This window comes from Onychostruthus taczanowskii, unplaced genomic scaffold, assembly GCF_017590055.1.
Source record: "Onychostruthus taczanowskii isolate IOZ18803 unplaced genomic scaffold, ASM1759005v1 scaffold151, whole genome shotgun sequence".
Lineage (NCBI taxonomy): Eukaryota > Metazoa > Chordata > Aves > Passeriformes > Passeridae > Onychostruthus > Onychostruthus taczanowskii.
Window position 1 is genome coordinate 406,426 of NW_024498697.1, and position 6,004 is coordinate 412,429.

Consider the following 6,004-nt stretch of genomic DNA (forward strand, 5'->3'; position numbering starts at 1 on the left):
GGCTCCGCTGCGCTCCGCTGGCTCCGGTGCGCCCCGCGCCGCACGGGCCACGCCCACCCCGCCGGGACACGCCCATCTCGCGGCCGGACACGCCCCTCGATCCCGCCCATCCATCCCGGACACGCCTCCGTGGTGTTAACCACGCCCACGAGAACGCTCCCGCCCCGCCCACACGCGATGCCCACTCTCCGAGGGAGGGAAACTGAGGCAGGGAGGTGGAACCGGCTGCCCTACTGACCCCCTCCTCCAAGCGCGCGGGATCCCTCGGTGACCCCGGCCCCGAGCCACGCCCTGTCCCCAAGCCACACCCCGAGCACTGCGAGCGCCCCTGTGGAGCGGCGGACACCCCTGGAAGCCGTCACCTGTGTCCCCACAGAAGAACACCCACGGGGGATGGTCCCCAGGGCTCGCCCCTACTCCCTGCCTCAGTTTCCCTTCCCACCAGGGCCCACACTTTGGGACAGCCCAGGTGACACCCACGTGGCCAAGCATCCATCGCGGTCAGCCGAGGGTCCGTGGGATGGGATGTCAGCGCTGGTGGCAAAGGCCACAGTGACAACGGGGCACCCGCAGGTGCCACCGCCGGCGTGGCCGGGCTGCGCGAAAGAGCCGTGCCCGGGGCCGAGCACCGGCGGGCTCATGGCATGGGGACACGCGGCTGCGCCCGCTCCGTCGCCTGCCATCTCCATCAGCCTCGGCGGGGACAGCGGGACGCGATGGCAAGTGACAGGCGCCGCCAGCGCCGGGGGTGAGAGAAGGACGCGGGGATGGGGGAGGGCAGCACGGACACACAGGCAGAGAGCGGCCCGGGGCCGCTCCCAGCGCCATCCGCCACGGCGGTGCGGTGACAACACCGAGGTGGCATCAGCCTCAGTGGCACCTGTGAGTCCATAGGGTCATCATCCCCCCTGCCCCCAAAAAAGACCCTGGGGGTGCATCCCCTCATCCCCCTCACGCCTGTGCAATGGCCTCAAACCCCAAGGGACACACGGGGGACAAGCCCCAGCCCCGCCCCAAAAGAAGGGGAACCAAGGGGACTTTTGACAGCCATCGATCGCCCCCGCATGTCCCCCGGCTCCTGCAGAGGCTTTAATCAGCGAGCAGAAATCAATTAGCTACCTTTAAGCAGGCAATTATTCCTGGGGTCTTTACAAGGCTGGGGAGGGGGAGAGTATTTGGGGGGGGGGGGTGCTGCCAGCACCGTATCCCCCCCTCAAAGTTTGTTACCATTATGTCACCAGCTGTTTCCCTGCTTCTTTTCTCCATCATTTTTGTCGCCCCCCCCCTCCACACCCCCCTATTCCTCGTTATCTTTCCATTTTAACAAGCGCCTAAAAATACGCCTTGCGAGGTCACGGGCTGCGTGAGTCACCATCAGCGCAGGGACGGGGTGGCCCGGGTGGGCAGGGGGCTCTGCGTGGGGACAGGGTGGCCGTGGTTGGGACACAGAGGGAGGACAGGCCCACACTGGCTGCATCAGGGCATTTGTCTCACCTGGAGGGTCAGGGGACACCCCTGGTCCTGGGTACTGCATCCTCGTGGTGGGGACACAGCCCCAGGTCACCTTGTTGCTACAGGACATTGTGTCCCCTTGGTATAGCCACCACCCCAGGCCACTGCATCGCTCTGAGCCACCCTGTCCCTATGGCAAGGCCACCACCCTTGGCCACTATGTCCCCCAGCTGTGTCCCTACAGCCAGGTGCAGAGCCAGGACAGCCTGTGGTACAGCAACACTGTATGGGGGGTACAACACCCCAGGTGACACTGGCTGGAACACTGAGGTGCTCCCTGTCCCCAAGCCCTGCATGGGGAGGGGGTGCAGTGCAGCCCCTCAAACCAGCTCCATCCACCTGGGCACAGGGAAAGGAACGGCAAAGCTCCAAATGGCCACATTTGGGAGTGCAGGAGGTGGGAAAGGGACAGAGGTGGGAGGTGGCAGCAGCAGTGGCTGCCGTGGCTGTGACAGCAGCGATGGCAGCAGTGGTTGCAGTGACAGCAGTGACTCCAGTGGTAGTTCTGGTGGCCACAGTGGCTGTGGTGGCAGTGGTGGCAGCAGCGGCTGTGGCTATTGCAGTGGTGGCTGCAGTGGTTGTGGTGACAGCAGAGGTGGCTGCAGCTGTTGCGGCGGTGGCTGCGGCGGTGGCGGTGGCTGCAGCTCCGCTCGAACACCGCCGCTCCTCTGCAAAGGTTAAGCAAACAGCAGCTCCCGCAGAATCGATGCCGGCCGAGCCCTCGGCTGTTTGCTTTGGCAACACGGCGCGGGGGCGGGTGGGCCATGCTGGGGACACGGCAGCGGGGACGGGGACAATTGATGCTCCAGGGGCGCAGCTTTGGCCGGGGGTGGCTGTGCCCACCACCTCCCGCTTGCTGTGGAACTCATGGAGGAGGATTTGGGGAAGGGCAAGGGTGGCCAGGCCAGGGCAGGGTGCTCGTGGGGCCGGCACTGTGCCGTGCCTCAGTTTCCCCTCCTGGCATTGTGGCAGACGCTGCCCTTAGACCATGCTTGGCCAGGGGGACAGGAACATTGTGCCCCCACACCTGCCACCCGTCCCTACCTGCCACCTGCACCCTACTAGGGTGCAGGAGCTGTGGCTCAGCCCAGGCGTGGCTCAGCTGGAATTAAGACAGAGCTGGACACAACCAACGAGCCCAATGTCGGCCCGTGGTGACGAGCCTGGGGAGGGAGCGGCCCTTTGCAGGCCCCGATGAGTTTGGATGCTGTCCCCCAAATTCCAACTGTGTCCTCTGGAAGGGCCATGGGAAGGGGACGTTCAGCTGTGGGCAGGGAGGGCCAGCTGCCTGCTGGCCTTGAAGGACAAGGGGACGGCTGGTTGGTGAGCTGGTGGTTGGTGGCCAGCTGGCTTACTGGGCTCGTGGGACACCCAGCCGGCTGGCTGGCTGCATGGATGGGTAGATGGCTGGGGGGTGGGCTGCCTGGCCAGTTGGCTAGATGGCTGATTGGCCAGTAGACCACCAGTCAGGTTGTCTGTCCAGCTGCCTGTCTGCTTGTCTGGCTGGCTGAGCAGTTGGGTGGTGGCCAGCCAGCAGACCCAGGGGCTGGCTAGCTGGCCAGCTCAGCCCTGGCCCCGGGGCCAGCACCATCCTAGCACGTCCCAGCCCAACACCAGGCACTGTCCCTTGCCCGGCAGGGGGAGGGCAAGGTGTGGGTGGCACATCCCCCGTCCCTGTCCCTGTCACGCTGCCTCTCATTACGGACACGGCGGGGCCCGTCACCCTCCCACCGCGCGGCAATTAAGGGCTGCCAACACCGGCAGTTAATTAGCGCCGGCGGTGAGTGCTGGGAGGCGACGGCCGCATGGCTGGCGGAGGGGACGGGCTCGGGGACGTGTCCCCCAGGGGGACATGGGGGGGAGCAGCCGGGATTTGGGCTGGGACCAGCTGTGCTGTCGCGGGGGTGCCCCACGGCTGCTGGGGGCGGGGTGTGACACGGGGGAACAAAGGTTGTTATTAGGCTGCTGTTCTAGGTGGGGGGGCAGTGACAAGTGGGTGCCAGAGATGGGGTGTGCAGAGGTGGCACTGGGGAGTGTCCTGCACGGTGACGGTATGTGGCACCCCAGGCTGTGCAGTGACGGTGACAGTGGGTGACACCCCGTGGGCCATGCAGTGACAGTGACACTGGGTGATACACTGTGGGCCGGCAGTGACGGTGACAGTGGGTGACACCCCGTGGGCCACGCAGTGACATAGCATTGTGTGACAGCCCCAGCACCAGGCACTGACGGTGACTCTGTGTGACAGTCCACGGGAGCTGCAGTGACACTGCGTGGCACCCGGCGGCCCCACAGTGACAGTGACACCCTGTGCACTGCGCGGTGACAGTGACACCATGTGACACTCCAGGGAGCAACAGTGAAGCTGTGCAACACCGCAGGGCTGTGCAGCAGCTCCGTGTGACACGAGTGGGGCTGTGCAGCCATGGTGACACTACGTGCCACCCCAGGGAGGTGTGCAGTGACACTGACACTGTGCCACACCCCGGGGGCCGTGCAGTGACAGTGACACCTGTGACACCAGTGCCATGCAGTGACACCACACTCACCCCAGCCCGGCTTGTTCCCCTTGTGGGTATTGAGGCACCCACCCAGTTCACACCTGGGGACATGCCCCAAGGGGGACATCACCCTGTACCTGCAGCTTCGTGGGGGGACACCTGACCCCCCCCTCCCGCCTCAGCGGGGATCCCATGGTAGGTGTCCCAAGGAAGGGGGGCGTCAGGAAGGGGTTACCCCAGGGAGGGGGTGCTCTGTGAAGGGGGTGCTCCAGCTATGGACCTCCAAGAAAGGGCGGTTTCAGGAATGAGGTGCCCTGGGGAAGGGATGCTCTGAGGAAGGGGTGCAGAGGAGAGGGGGTGCCCCAGGAAGGGGGGCACTGGGGAAGGAAGTGCTCCAGGTGGGGCTGCTCCGGCTCGGAAGGGGGTGCAGGAGCAGGGGTGCGGCAGGAGGAGGGTCCGTCTGTCACGAGCCCCCGCCAGCCGCAGCACAATCGATCCAATTTGCACAGTCAAATATTTGGCTTCGCGGCGCGGGGCCGGCTCTGCTCGAGCCGCCCCGGTGGGCGCGGGCCCGCGGTGACGGTGGCGGCTGCTCCGCGATCGATGGCGGGACGTGCGGCGAGCTGGGGCGGCCGCAACGCGCGGGGCCGGGGCTGTGCCCGGGCTGGGGCCGTGGTGCAGCACCCGCCATCCTCCATCAGCACCCAGGGACCTCGGGAGCCCACGTGGAGCCCGCTCAGGGGGCAGAACCTGTGCCAGGAGCGCAGCGGCTCAGCCAGGCTGTCCCCCGAGCCCCCTCCATGGCCACTGATCGCCGACACCGCCCGGTCCGGGGAGCGGAGCCGTCTGTCACCGGCAGGGAATGGCTGAAGCTTGGCCACACGGCCACTGCCACGGCCACAGGTGGCCATGGGCTTGTCCCCCAGGGGGTTTGTCTGGGGCGTGGGATGGGCAGCAGTGGGACTGGTGGTGCTGAAGCAATCCTGGGGCCGCTCCCACGGATGGGCACCACACAGCTCCCGTGGACACAACTCCATAGCCAAGCTCCAGAGCCCTTCCCCCGCGGGTGCAGCCCACGCAGGGGTCTCAGCCCCCAGCTCAGCCCAGGGTCCCCACAGTAGGTTCCCGCGGCCGTGGGCAGCCCTGTGCCTCACCATGCCCCTGGATCCGCTCGCTTTCCCGGCCCTGCTAAACTCGTTAGCGGCGGGTGAACGTCAGCCGGGCGGGAGCGAAGCGCCAAATGCGATTATGCCCCGTCTCGCTCTCCATCCTTCCACCCCGGGCCCCATTTATCGCGGAGGCGGGCGGGAGGCAGGGAGGCGGAACTGGCTCTTATCTCGGCCGAGAAATCCCGCTCCGGCCCTGATTTATGGCTGGCTGCGAGGGACTCCAGCGGCACTGCACAATTACGGAGCGTTTAGAGCACGGAGGGGTCAGCGCTCGGCTACGGCTGGAAGAGTCGGGGTAGCCAGGTGGGCGCTCCAGCTCAGGGAGGCTCCCTGGGGCCGCACAGGGACTGCCAGGTCTCTCCAGGTGGGTGAGACAGGGGACCTGCGGGTGCACACTGGGGATCAGGGGAGGACAGAGGTAGAAGAGTGCCTGGCCCAAAAAAGGGGCACGTGCTGGCTGGGGAGACCCTGGAAAGGTTCCTGTGCCTAAAGGATGGCACAGGGGACAGGCGGGACACTGCCTCACAGGCCCAAGGCCAGGCAGGAGGGTGGGAACACCCTGGAGGATCCCAGAGATCACCATGTGCAGGGAGGTGCCAGGGGCTGGCAGCACCCACCTTTCTCAGAGTGTGAGGACAAGCAGTGGCACTGGGGACAGGGGTACCCCAGAGGGAACGTGCTGGTCACAGAGAGCCACAGCAGGTCCAGGATCACACCCTGGCAAGCCAGACCCACCCCGTGGGGTGCCCAGAGCCAACACTGATCCACAGCCCCCCCCAAGGAAGGCATGGCAGGGCTGATGCTCCGAGCAGCTCCTGGAGC